Source organism: Hermetia illucens, chromosome 3, assembly GCF_905115235.1.
Source record: "Hermetia illucens chromosome 3, iHerIll2.2.curated.20191125, whole genome shotgun sequence".
NCBI lineage: Eukaryota > Metazoa > Arthropoda > Insecta > Diptera > Stratiomyidae > Hermetia > Hermetia illucens.
In genome coordinates, this window is record NC_051851.1 from 21,167,422 (window position 1) to 21,182,827 (window position 15,406).

Genomic DNA, 15,406 nt, shown 5'->3' on the forward strand with positions numbered 1-15,406 from the left:
GATTAATAGTTGCTTATAGGAACCAACATTATATAGATGAGACACACAAGGGACCAGCCTTCGAAAAGACAAGGAGGGGGATGGCCGGACGTTGCAGCTAACATCATCAATAGCACCCTTTAAGACTTTAGGCAAATACGCGCAAATCCAATATGTAAATTCGAGCACAAGGCTGTCGCCCCTCCCCATTATTCCTCGCAAACTGTCAATGAAAGTTTCGAAAACTTCTGAAATTGCAGTTAAAATGGTCTAACAAATATGCAACCAACTTGGGACTCCCAACGACGGAACAACTGCCATCGAACTAGGAATAAGTATAATATCCATCAGGAACTATAGACATCCTGACGAAAAGCATCCTACACCAGTTTCAGGGAAATTATTGCAGACTAAGTCCCAGTAATTTGCTGTGGTCACATCAAACAAACAACCAAAGCAGGAATTCCTCTCAATCCGGAACACTGCAATGGTTTGAAGGATCCTTACTCCATAACCGTCACCTTGTGGCTTGAACAACAAACAAGACAAATATCGTATGATGCACGCCTTCTTACAACCCATACGTTACGTTATTATACGGAACCTTACAGGGTCGTTTTATGTATGCCAAGACGCAATTCGATTTCGCCTAATCCCTGGTAAAGGATGAGATTCCGCATCCACTCAAGAGTTTTACTGTCACTGCACTCACTAAATTTAGTGAACATGGAGATGCTGACGTTGATTGCGACTGAACACTTGCGGGGGAAGCGAACGATATTTCGTATCGCCATAATCTTCTGCAAAGGATGTTCGGGCGCCAGCTATATATAGTTGCTGTGCTGTTGGGAAATTTCTGTTTACGGTTTTCGGATGCTTCTTGAACATAAACGAGTATGTTGGCACGAGCAATGCTGCTTTTGGGAAAATTCAATTAAACTTAATTTCTTTAATTATTTCCATGAACTACGAGTACGTGCTCGGCTATAAGTTGGAGCCTAATAAAAGCTTCCACGGGTCGAAGCGCAACGGAGGACTAGGTCCTTGTATAAAAGGACCCCATCCTATGAAGGGAAAACAAAAATGTGTAGTCAAATATGTAATCCTTTCGTATTATTCGTAGAACAATAGGCGCAATATGAGCACACAACCACGCAAGATTTACAGCACCACCGGATTACACCAAACAACCCCCATCATGTGTACGTACATATGCACATACCTCCCCTGAGTACCTTTTATAAATAATTTTCGCCAACGTTTTTTCGCTTATTAGCAACCATACAGTTCAGACGAAACCCAGGATTACACCACTCAGATAAGATATAATTTTTCCCCATACAGAATTGCAAAAATACGCACCTCATCCATCCATGTCCTTCCTTCCTTCCATTTTTCGACGTCATCGTAATCTCAACGTTCATTTCAAGGTTCACTTATCAATGGTGGTATTTTAATTAATACCCTAACGGAATTTTAATCGCGTGAAAATATTTTATCACAGTTACAGGATATACCGCCTCTGGGGTTTCTAGGGTTTCCCAACCCAACTTTCATGGAGCATGTATCGGCTTCGTCCTGTTTTACATGTAGGAACGAATAGCTGTGGTGAATACGTGCCGCCTGCTACCTGTCGTAGCACAATTCCGAGAGAAATACGGAAACATCACATTTGGGCATTATAAATTTTCCTTGACACAAGGGTGGTTTTAATTTTATGTTTTAAACACTTATTCCATAGGAAACTCCCTCCGTCTCCCCGCCTTCCGTTGATGGTGATTAAGTGCCTTCAAGGATAAAAGGCGTCTTTTTATTTCCAGCGAAATATTGTGGAAATGATACCGTAAATTTCAGCAAGAGGATCCAACTTATGCATATGAAGACGGGATGGAGATATGAATATAAAGTTTTCAGTGGATCTGAATGTATCCTGATGTTGAAAGCACCCTTGTGGAAAGCATTCGCATTAAATTAACAGCGAAGACGATTGCGAAACTGACAGAATGGTAAAGAGCTGAGAAAGATATAGGAATGCATTCGCAGTTTTATCCATTTATTTATGTGGATGTGAATGCGAAAATTGCCAACTTTTTGTCATAGGGATTTTTCCTATGAATACTGATGATCGTATTAAGCATGGATGGAAGCAGTCTACATTGCTATCCTGTGACAAAGGGAAGCCATCCGTCTGGATCGTGAAATTGTTTAAAGAAAACAAACTGGGCATCATACTACATGCCTTTTGCAGAATTTTTACTACTATACCTTTAGGAAAATAAAGGTACCTGAAACACCACTAGAATCTATCAACTCCAAATTCCTTCTTCTATCAGCTTCGCTGACTCCACTGCCAACTCCCCACAACAATCCTGCGACCTTCTCTGCACCTACTCCTCTTCAGTGTTTTTTCCCTCGAGCCATCCACCCTCTACACCTCTCATAACTGCAGACTCTTCTGAATTTCTAGCCATTCCTCTCCTTACACCTTACCTCAACCAAGGAAGTTGAGTTCCTCATTGGTAATCTTGACCCCAATGTCGGACCTGGCCCCGATAGGGTTCCTAATCTCTTCCTCCTTAACTGTAGAAAACAAATTTTCCTCCCCATAAGTATAATCTGCAACAAAAGTCTAGATGAATGCTACTTTCCCCGTCTCTGGAAAGAGGCCCTTATCATCCCTATCCTCAAGAGGAGAGACCCTTTCCTTGCTGTGGACTACCGCCCCATTTCTCGTCTCTCCTCTTGCTCCAAAATCCTGGAAAGATACGTCAACGACTGGTTGACCGTGCAATTCGGTCACCCCATTGTCAAAGAGCAGCATGGTTTCGTGAAACATAGATCAACGGCTTCAAACCTTCTGGCCTTTACCAACTTTAATTGTTTAGGATAAGTGAATGGGTTCTTAGCTTTAGCCAGCTCAGGCTCAAACTATTGGTTTCTATTGGATATAATTCGCAGCCTTGGCGTGTTTTTCCAAATATATAAAGGAGCGTTTTCCATCTGATGCCACTCACGGCCACGCTGCTTCCAGGACAGAGGTGAGGCAGCGTCTGACGAGTTGCCTCCGCCCTCGACAAAACCGTTTATCCTATAATTTTTTACCAACTTTGTTGCTAAATGCTTGAATTCACGAGAGGAGGTACATGCTATTTATACCGATTTCTCCAAAGCTTTTGATATCAAAAGCCATTGACCATAACATTCTCCTCTCTAAACTTTCATTACTAGACTTCCCTCCCTTAGTCATCTCCTGGCTCTCCTCCAATCGCTAATACCGTTCCTGCTAAGTTCCTTTTCATGGTTATTCATCTCGTTCCTTCTCTCCTTTCTCTTGTGTTCCCCAAGGCTATATACTTAACCCGCTACTCTTCCTGCTTTTTATCAAAGACCTCGCCTCCATCCTCACCTGCCCGTATTTGCTTTACGCAGATGACCTTAAATTGTTGCTTCTGTTTCGTCTCTGTTGGACTGTCCTCTCTTACAGTCCAACCTTGATAATTTAGTCCGTTGGTGTTCGGTCAACAAGCTAACACTGAATATCAACAAATGCCACTGGATGCGCTATTCCTTTAAACCCTCCCCAACACCCTTTTCCTATTCTCTCACTGGACAACCCGTTTCACTACTGACCTCCTTCAAAGACCTGGGTATAATATTCGACTACAAACTTCGTTTCAATTCCCACTTCGTTGACATCATCAATAGAGCTTCCAAAATGTTTGGTTTTATCCGACTTTACCTCAATCCAGCCCTCGTTAACACTCTTCAATTCCTTTGTCAGAAACATCTCCCCTCCCTACAGCAACGCCGTATCTTCCTTGATATGTGTACTGTTTTCAAACTCTGCCATTGTCTGATGGATTGCTCCGCCAACTCGTATATTATTTTCCGTATCACCTCGTCTCATAACACACGTAGTGCGGACATTTTTGATGTACCCTTCGCGGAGCTCGAGATTTACTTCCACTCTCCGATCCCGAGGTTATGTCGGTCCTACAACGCCCGACAGTTTAGGTCCTTCGACTCTATTTCTTTTCATAGTTTTAAGCGTAAAATAAGCCATTCACTTGCTCCTCCCTCTGAGGACAATATGTAATAAGGAATTTGTTTTCTTTGTATTGTCCTCATTAAATAAATAAATAAATAAATGCCTTTTACAGAAAGTTCAGTACTAAACTTTTAGGAAAATAAAGGTGTCTGAAACACCACTAGAACCTGTTAACTCCAAATTGTCTCACTAGCTTACCTTTGACATAAAACTTTGATTTTTTCAATCAAAGATCAATGTATTTTTACCTTAAGTACCCAGAGGGATGTCAAGTCCAAAGAGGGAAGTTGTAAATATAACAGAAAGTTGGAATTATCCCTCATGTCAAAACGGGAAGCCCCCGCCGAAGAGTCACGTAAAAGTGGAAATGAAAGGACCGCACCAAAAATCCCTTAAGAGAGAAATAAAGCGAATTACTAAGGACTAAGGACTCTATCTCGTCACATGAAGGTAGTGGTGATTTGATTCAAAGACATCATGAGCCTAACAGCGTCGTCAGTTAATTAGACCATCGCCCAGGCGTGAATCCTTCTCATAGTAACACCCGGGAAACACTAACACAAAATATATACCGACTAAAATTGATAGACTAATTTCCCTCGCCCAGTCGAAACAGAAGTTCGAGGTTTGTCCCGTCTCACACCGCGAAAGATGCGAATTCGAATCCAGTACCAAGCTTGAAGCAACATGCCTCTAACACTACGGAGTCAACGCGGCGGTTGCCTGCATTTGAACTCCTAATAATTGGGACGATTTCGGTTTCAACTGGTGCTCTCTTCCGATCATACTTATAGGATCACAGAGACAAACAAAAAAACAGGAAGACCGCAAAAAGGGAAGTTTCAAAAGAGGAGACGGAGGAATCAACACTCCAACAACCGATTAAAAGCATCTGAGCCCTCAGACCTATCAGATATCCCGGAATCGTTTATGTATCGCAGGCCTTCCGTTAGTGGATGTGATGCTATCCGTTGCAACTGGAGAACATCCGAAGCAAAGCTCTGATGTCATATATGTCCACACATTACAGGGGAGACACATATCATCTTAGATAATTCCTATTCTGAACATATGCCCAGCTAGTGAATTATAACCTGTCAGAATGTCCACAATACCCCAACAAGTCTTCCTGCTTTTTGACAGACTAAACTTCGCAGTATGCTTGTTTCATTCTGATAAGAAGAGTTTAGTGTGTTTAGCAATATTAAGACTCAGCCACCTGTCATTATGAGAAGCTTGTTCCTAGTTTTTGATAGAGGCATCAGCCAATGCTATTGACACCTCAACTGCTGGTTCCGGTCCGGGCATGAGGAAATTGAAGCCCGTTTTACTAAAGCATCCGAGGTTTAATTTTCCTCTTTTTTCATCTGCATAAGCTTGAACATACATTGGCAGATTTTGCAGTTCGTATAGTAGTGAGTTGATCAGCATACTCCACAGAAGTAACGGTAGCACACCTCCTTGAGGGCAGCCTTTCGTCGTTTCCACTGTTAGGCAGCGATCACCACCCACTTCAGTACACAACAATCTCTACGTTAGTAAAGTGTAGATCCACTTTATTATACCGTCAACACCATGCTCTCTGGTGGCGTCATAGAGCTTTTGGAAAGGCGCACAGTCAAAAGCCCCTTCAATGTCCACGGACACCCCCATCGCGTACTTACCCTTCTTTGAAACCAAAGAATGAAGAGCAGGCTCGCAGGACTTTCTATGTTGGTTTTCATTTAGTAGGTGCAACCTTTACGCTTTCTAGCGAATGTCACGCTCAACCAGTCTCTTCAGACATTTCAGCGAAAATGAAGTTAAGCTGATTTGCCTGAAGTTCTTTGGATATGAATAGTCATCTTTCCAGGCTTAGGTATGAAGACTACCTCCACCTTCTGCCAAATGGAAGGCGCGTAACCCAGAGGAAGACATCCTCGAAAAATTCTGAGAAACAGAAATTGTTCAAAGTGCTCTATACCCTCCTTTAGCATGACTGGGTAGATGCCATCTATGCCAGGTGTTTTGAAGTGTTCAAATGATAGTGCAGAACCTCTCGCCATTTCATTGATAACAACCGATCGCAGTGTCCCAATTAGCATTGCAACACCTTCGTGTTGAAGGGTTTGTAGAAACCGCCAATTCTCTTCTTCCCACTCCTAAGACTTTTTCTCTCGGGCGGCCGTTCGTTTATGTTTTCAAAGCCGATAACAGCAGGTTTCATTTTTTGGCTGACTAAGAAACCTACTCCGAGCACATGGTTTACTGGATGGCCACTATAATATATGGTGTAGCGGCTCTTCTCCAGGAAACCGGTTCCTGTCCAACGCATCTCCTGTAACGCTGTTACATCAGCCCTAAATTGGGAGAGGGTATCAGCTAGCTACTCAGCAGCTTCATCTCTGTACAGGGAGCGTACGTTCCATGAAAAAATGCGCAAATCGTTATTCCGTTGTGGTTGCCGGGTTCGTCGTTGTGTAATCCGTCCAGTCCGAGGCTGACTTCGTAACAAATTGTTTCCCGTGCTCTTGGAGTTGTACAACGCAAATTCATCCGGACCCTCTTTTATAAAAAAAACCTTCCACGGATTGATTATCCGTCACGACTCCGCACCCTCAATCTCCCCACCCTGCATCAACGCCGTATCTTCCTTAGTATGTGTACTTTTTTCAAACTCTGCAATTTTCTGATGGACTGCTGCGCCAACTCCGATATTACTTTCCGTATTGCCTCGTCTCATAACACACGTAGTGCGGACATTTTTAATGTACCCTTCGCGGAGCTCGAGATTTAATTCCACTCCCCGATCCCGAGGCTTTGACGGTCCTACAATGTCTTACAGCTTGGGTCCTTTCACTCGATTTCCCTCTCTAGCTTTAAGTGTAAAATATGCCATTCACTTGCTCCTCCCTCTGAGGACAATATGTAATAAGGAATTTGTTTTCTTTGTATTGTCCTCATTAAATAAGTAAATAAATAAATAAATAATGAGATCAAGGAAAGTACATATACGCTACAAGCTACGAATCTACAAGCTACGAATCTACAAGCTACGCATCTACAAGATATTAATTCGTCTCGTGTTGTTGTATCGATGCAAAACGTGGACCTTGACTCAGAAGTCCTTCCATCGACCGTAGTCAAAATTCGGAAATTGCAAATGCTGGCCACATAGAACGAAGGCACGAAGGAAGTATTCGCAAACAAGTGCTGAAAGGCAGAGCCGATGGTTGCCGACCAAAAAAGAAACGAAGGAGACGTTTGGAGGACTAAGTGGACGCAGATTACAGATCCATTCTAGAATGTTCTACCTGGAAGACACGGTCTTTGGTTCGAGATAATTGGAGACGAAGTATCTTCAAAATCAAGGCTCAATTTAGGCTGCAGCACTATCGAAGAAGAAGTTTTGCTTGGTACCACAAGAATCACATCAATATATGATTCTCTGCCTAAACTATTCCCTCGATATCAATATTAGAAGTTCCACCATTTTTTTTGTAGTAGGATGGGTGATGTGCGTTTAGGTGCAGAGTACTGGACTCCAACCATGGTACGCACTCGGATTACCAACTAAACACCTCCCCATCATCAGACAACTAGCGTAGAACAGTCTAACTCATTACTTCGGTGGATCTCATGCTCTACCGGCTTAGGGACCCTTCAAGTCAGAGAATTCCTTTCACCAATAGGAAGAAAAAGGAGGATTAGAATTTTCAGGAAGGAAGTTTAAGGAACTTCTTGCCATGCAGTTCCTCCACCGGTGGAGCTCAATCTTCTTCGCAACAAGAAAAACTGGAAGTAACGTAAAACACGACTCCATCTGCCAGCGCTTCTCAGCATCTCTCCGACAACGTTGTCTGGAGCGAGCTTCCCTGTATCTGCATAAAGTTGCTGACGAAACCTATCCCACCTTTCAAAGGAGAAAAAGATGTATTCACCGTCTTCTACCACTCCATTGCAGAGCACACAATGAAGAGATCGAGACTTTCCAATCTTATGCAGGGAAGACTGGCAACCTCCATGCCCACTTAGAAGTTGGGTATAGAAATATTCAACCTCACCATGTTTTCGATTCAGCCACTGATTTGAATTGCCGATGAGTCGTGCAGTCCATCTTACTTATGTTTATCAAGATAGTTGCCACTCGGTAAGTGTGCACTGACGTTCTTCGCGGGCAACCATCCCTCTTAAACCATCGTTTTTGCGGCTGTAGATACCTTTCGTTTCGCAGCAAGTAGGGCAACTGAGAGCACTCTCGAGATCAGAATTATGGTTCTGAGACTATGCGATAACCAGACGCTACTTGCAGAACTATCTGTCTCTTCCCTTAGGCGAGGCGCTTACGATACACCTCCTTGCCAAGGGCATCAGTCCACACCTCCGCTCCGTAGAGCTGAACGGACTGTGCTGCTCTCATAAGAAGACGTCTCGTGGTAAATATTGGATCTCCAACATTTCCCATTAGCCAACTCCAGGCCGAAACTCTAGCTGCGGCCCTATTCGCAGCTGAATAAGATAGTTTTTGCCTATGATGTATGGCACACTTTCCTATTTTTTGTTCCCAGATTTCAAAGGTATATACTTCCCAATTTTCCAATGGCCTACATGTAGCATATTCAAGGCTAATCAGTGCACTGCCTAGGTCCCAATGGTTTAATCCTATCTAAACAAATAGCGGCCTTGTGGCGGTACCGAAGTAGGAAACTTTCCCCTATTTTCATATGGCCCTGGCCCCGTTATCATATCTACTTTATCTACTAGTTCCCTTTAATAAAACTGTTCTACTTTTCCAACTTGTAGCTCATTTTTAAGGTTTTGTGTGAAACAAAACCTTATTAGAATGGTGACGGTGTCTGTCTGTCCGTCTGTCCGTCTGTCTGTCTGTCTGTCTGTCTGTCTGTCTGTCTGTCTGTCTGTCTGTCTGTCTGTCTGTCTGTCACACCCGATTTATTCGGAAACGGCTAGACCGATTGTCACGAAAATTGGTGAGAGTATGTAATCTGGTGATCCCTTTACATGCAGTAAGTGGCGCCATCTTGCGTTAAGTTTAAGGGGGGGCTCTCCGTACATGCGAATGGAGGGTGCAAATTTTTTTTTCACAGAATGTAGCCAAGTAGGGTATCAAATGAAAGGTCTCAATTAGTACTTTCCGAATCTGGTTCAATATTTGATATTAGATGAAACATAGGGGAGTAAGGGTTGAAAATATGACCCACAAAAAGTGTAACAGGTCTCGTTCTCAGAACCTATCCAACCGAAAAATCTGGAAAAAATCACAGTAGTGCATTTCTACGAAATCTAGGCCTCAAAATATATCCGGTTCCGATATCTGAACAAATAAAGTTAATAATAGTATATTTCCACATTTTAGAAATTTACCCAGCACCCCCCCTTATGTTCATCCCAGAAATACAAAATTTGGCATGAGTATAACGAAGAATATAATGCACAGTTTGGTCAAGTTTGAAGAAAATCCAACTATTATTAACAAAGTTATTGGGGGTGAAACTTTACAATTTTTTGTGAATTTCGTGCACTCTAAAACCCGCATGACGTCATCATCACATATCAATTCGTCAATACCACAACGAAATGAATTCTTATGAATTGGGTCGCAGACAATTATTTTGTTTTAGTTTTTTAGTTATTTGTCAACCAGACATGTATATATGTAGGTATATAATATATGCGTGCTAATGAACTTTACGGCTAGTGCCTAATTCAGATAGATATAAGACGTAAATCGAAAATATGGGTACGATAAATTTAGATACGTGCATATATGTGTACAACAGGTAATAGGCAGTTTGTTTGTTTAGGGTGAGCGTGATATCTATGGCTCTATGTACGTATGTCTCGTAGTTTGGAAAAATATGAAGGATTATGTTGGATTTGTAGCTATATACGGACAGAGAAATGTGCGTCTCTTATATAAGATGAACACAAAACCTTTATACCCGAAGCGCGAGCTTCCGGTATTCCGACTTGTTTCCTAATAATTCCAGTAAACTTCTGCAATGCATAATTCCGTCTAATGCACGTAATATGGGGGAATTAAGAATTTTCCTTCCAGGTATCCTTCGAATAACAGGATTAACACTAAATCAATCAAGATCATGATTCAAATTTGGAGCAAGATAGATATTAATTTCCTTCTGCGGAATTCACAAACTTCTCCCAACTGTGTGAATTATGAACTACCTAACTCGAGAGTCCTAGTCACTGAAGTATACCTGGAATGTAAGATAATTCAATGTTGAACATCAAATTAGAAACCAAAATGAACAATTTCTTTGTAATTTCTCACAAAACTTCATTATTACTTGCAAATTTTCCAAATCTCCACCCTCCAATCTTCCATAATGAAGTCGAATTACTTCAATTAAGTTATTTTCTCCTTCATCCCCCCCCCCCCCCCTACCTTCTCCCCTTCGCACCCCCAAATGGAAGCATTGAATTGAATTTTATATCCTCCATTTTCGCCGGTAATTTGCATAAACAATATCTCACTTGATCATGGCTTCACTTAGCGTCCAGAATTATTCCAATTCACGTCTTCGGGTCAAATAAAACGTTCCTTCAGTAAAAAACGCGAATAATATTTAAATCCTGTTTCTATATGCTTCCAAGGGAGCCATTTGTGCAGGCCAGCGTCCTTTCTCCCGCTGAGGAATGTGGGATTGGTAGTGGGTTGTGGAGGGAGAAGGATTAAGGATGCTTTCCAGTGGCAGTATGTCGTCCAGTGCGCTTTAATTACTCACTGAAAGTCCAATTGCAAAAAGCTGTTTGTAGTTCAATTATGTGCTGAGCCAATGCTTCTATTTCACCAGGCAAGGACTCTCTGTGGCCTACGTACTTAGCCGGATACATATAGCAGCAACTCTGACACGTTTAGATGCTGCCCGGCTTACTAGAGATGGAATTCAGCATTTGTGGAAGTAATCGATTATCTAATCAACTTAATCTCCGTTTACACACGGCTCTGGTGATGAACTCCATTAAAGTAAGTGCATGCATAGTTCATTTAACGATAATAAAATCATTATTTCGGCGTGGAAATTCGGAAATTCAGGACTTGTGGGAATCGGAATAACAATGCAATTTGCTGCACAAATTGGATTAGAAAAAGGTCAGAGGATTTCGTAGAAAACATGATCGAATACGGAATTCTAATTTTAGTCTGGATGTTTACCCAATTGTCTGAATTATCCTTCGCTTTCCAATGGAAAAACGTATTACAAAACAAGGAGTGAATTCAGTTGTGATTTGCTCTTTGAATCAATGGAAATTTTTCCTGGGAAATGATCACATGAAAGACAGTTAATCTGAAATCTCTTCATCATTGGTGATATCCTCAATTGTTCCAATGAACTACACTCAAAGATACACCTGAAAACATCAATTAAATGTTTCTTAGAAATCTTTTTATGGTATCGCTCTCATAGACCCAGAAAAGGGCGTTCAATTCAAAGAACCTTTCCGAGCCTAAACCCAAATCTGAGAAGACAAATCACAGAAAGTCAAGAGTGAAGGACACCGGAAGCCCACCATTAGCTATGTGGGTATGTGGTGAAGGACATCTAACTGACTATAATGCTGAAATCATTCGGAACAAATGCTCACTCGTGAGAAGCACCCTTGCCGAAGTCGTGTGCACCAGCACACGCTTTCGACCAGGTCTTATACTTGTAGATTGCACGACGGAGGAGACGGTGGAACATCTTATCTTAATTTCACAGTCCTTAAATTGCTAGGCTGGAAGGGAATAGAACTGACCACATATCCTAGAAAAGAAATCCTAGAGGCACACCCTGTATGGAGTTGCAAAATCTTCTATCAGGCGCGTCCCTTCGTACGGATAAGGGAACGCTCAGCGGATATGTTATGGGTATGTACCTGCACGGAGGAGTGGAACTGGTTCCATTGACGGACCCATAGAAGTTCGTTTCTTCGTAGATCCTCAATTTTACAGGCACAGACCCCCGCTAATGAATATACTACTCCCAAAGAGGAGAGTGTGGCTAGGTACGGGAAGGAGGAAACAATGCCTGATAACTACTTGAGCGAAATAAGGTATAGTGAAAAAATCGGAAATATCCATCATAGTAGAATGGATATGATTCAAGGCATTAGATTCGCGTACGGCAAGGCCCAGGATGAAAGAGGAGTGAAGGCATCGATTGTAAAAGTAAACCAGGCAACACAAGTGACGCCCACAAAAACTCGGGAGTGGAGAAACCGGGGAGCGGTTGAACGGTCAACTGGCTAATCCCCTAAGAGAAAAAAGGGTTCAACTTCTAAAAAAGTGCAGCAAGTAAGAAGGACTGCTCAAGCTGGGGGGATCTCATGTAGCCGCGACTTCGGGGAGAGGGTGTGAATCCCCCCACCCCCCTAAAGAGAGAAAGATGTGGAAGTCTGGAGAAAGGTGGCTTCTCAAAAAAAAAAGATTTGAGGAAGATACGACGAGAGGGTATCATCATCTTCAAGCGTGACGAAGGATCATCCGCTGACATTCTCAAGACTGTGAAGGCAGACCTCGAGCTTACTACTTTGGGAAATAATGTTGGCCGCATTAAACGAGGAGGAGGAGGAGAGGAAGGAGATCAATATGCTAGAGTTCAAGAGGGCCAAAGATATAACGGCGAATAAATTCCTGAGATAAATTAGAAAGTCTTTGGGACAGGAAGCCAGGAAAATCAGGGCTAGCAGAGCGGAGACCGGAGACCTCATTGAACTTCAAGAATCAGCGGTAAAGACGCTACCAAAAGCCTACGGTGGGACACAAACCGCAATCATCAGTCTACCAGTGGAGGTAGCACTCAAACTGTTGGCAGCAGGGAAAGTTCAAATATCCTGCATTACGTGTCGCCTTAGTGAGCAGATATTGCTGAAGCGGTGCTTTAGATGTCTTGACTTCAATGATATTGCGAAGGCATGTTCCAGTGCCGATGACAGGTCGACGCTATGCCGGAGATGCGGAGGGGAGTGCCATATCAGCAAGGACTGTGGAACAGACCCAAATTGCCTGCTGTGCAAAGGAAAGGAGGGGTGGACCATCGGCACATTACAGGTAGCAGCAGATGCCCAGAATACAGGAAAGCCCTTAACGCAAGTCGCAGATGAGGTTGATACAAATCAACCTCAACCACTGCGAGGCGCGCAGGATCTACTCTCGCAAGCCATCCGCGAGAAAAACATCGATGTGGCCACAATTAGTGAGCTTCGCGGAACTAGACGTGGTACTGGCGAATGTTGGGGCCTCGTATACTTTCCGGGGAAGGAACCTGGGGTCTATCGTATGTGAGTGCCACTTTAGCCAGTAGAGTCGTTTGGCATGTCAGCGAAGGTTATACTCACAGCGACCTTTAGGCAATCTGCATGGAAATCAATAGCGAATTGAGTTCGAAAAAGAGTTCTCCCCGAATGTCGGGTGGTATGCTCGGCTGGACAGCGAAAGGTTTTGTACGGGACACGTTTTCCGCGGCGCTCAAACCCTGACATATCCCCGAATGGTACGGCTAGACAGAAAGCCACCGAAATCACCCGATGGGCATACGATATTCAGAAGGCGATTGTTCCCCAGTAGGCAATCCAACTACTGGTGGAACAACGAAATGGCAAGTTTGGGAGCCGCATATTTTCGGACAAGACGGCTTTGCCAGAGGCTCAGGGGAAAACCTGCTGGCGACGGTCGAGAGGAGGCACACAAGCAACTGTGTGACTGCCTAAAAGAAGCCATTCGGAGGAGCAAAAACAACTGCTTCAAAGAAATTGAAATAATAAAAACTTGTTGTTTCTTTTTCGTTGGTGTGGGTATTTATTCTTGCAAATACCGATATTTCGGGAACCACTTGTTCCCTTCATCAGTGCAAACAAGTTTGCGGCAAACTGGTTGGTGGTGGTTGGGGGTTTATTTCGATTGGTCGAAGAGTTTTCGGACCTTTGTTCTCGTTGTGGCTAGAGTTCCATCAGGATACATCCCTTGATAATGTGACCATCTTGGCCTCGATAATGTGACCATTCTGTTGAGGTTTTCCACCATTGTTCTCAGTTTCAATTCCGTCCACTTTTACCTGAGCTTTAATAAAAATAACTTTTTTATTAATCCAAATTGAAATCTTTCCTATTTTTACGGCCGTCCAATTAATTTGCACACGATGTAGCTTCGCGAGTTACAGACTTCTCATTATTGGCATTGGAAGCAAACCCGAAGAGAAGTGGTAGCGCGTCTCTTGCAGCACTTCACCTGCCTAACGACTAATTCCCGTGATATCTGGGTATCGTATCCTAGGAGCTAGACCGATGGCACGACTGCCTCCCCAGTTTAACTGATGCATGTGTTCTATAATCCATGCCACAGCCTAAAGTTATACATATAGTCCACAGGTAACAATTAGCCGGAACGTGTGTGAAGTCTGCCTGACCTGCCAATTCCGATTGTTTAAGCGGCTAGTCACCATGTGAATTTTATGTCCAAAGCTTTACACAGCCAGAATTCAAATGATTGCTCGGTTGGACTGTGGACTGTTCACGCATAACTGCCATGCCCTCGGGAACGGTTATTGCTGGCTTAAGGAACAATTCTTTGACTTTAAGATTCATTTCTAAGACTCTTCATTTGGTATCTTTAGGTTAGTCATCATGCATCTTAATTTATTCTGTAATTCTTTTTATGTATGAATGGGTACTCTATCTTTTATCGTTACAGAGTTATAGCGTATTTCGTGAATATTTTCCAAAAAAAATGAGCCTCCCAACAAAATTACAAATTCCACTCCCTCAATCATTTAAACCCAGATCTGATATCATTTTCGGAAACTAAATAAAATGTCTCTTAAATGGATGGATAACTTCCAAGATATAACTGTTTAAATTTTTAAAAAATTTCAAAATCCATTTTTCACCCAAACTTCAATACCGATTATTGCAACGGTATTTTGAACTTACAAACCTGTAAAGTCGATCAAAGTTGCCACGTGATGAGCTTAATTACGGAAAATTTAGGAATCTTACGCATTAACTGCAAGAAAACGTGGTCTTAATATGGAGCAAAGTTACTTAAATCTGGGAGTTCTAGTGTTTTGGCGCATTAAGTTTTCCATTTAAAATTACCGTATCTAAGTAAATTAACTCCATATCCTGACTACGTTTTCTCCCATTTAATGCGTAATATTCATAAATTTTCCGTAATTAAGCTCATCATTTTTACATGTTATTTGAAATCTAACATACTGGAGCAACTTCTATCAACTTTACAGGTTTGTAAGTTTAAAGTACCATTGCAATAATCCATATTAAAGCTTAGATAAAAAAAAAACTTCGTTATACTTTCTTCCAGAGATAATAATTTGACACCTCCAGCAATGCACCATTTAACACATCGAATGACTTGTGATT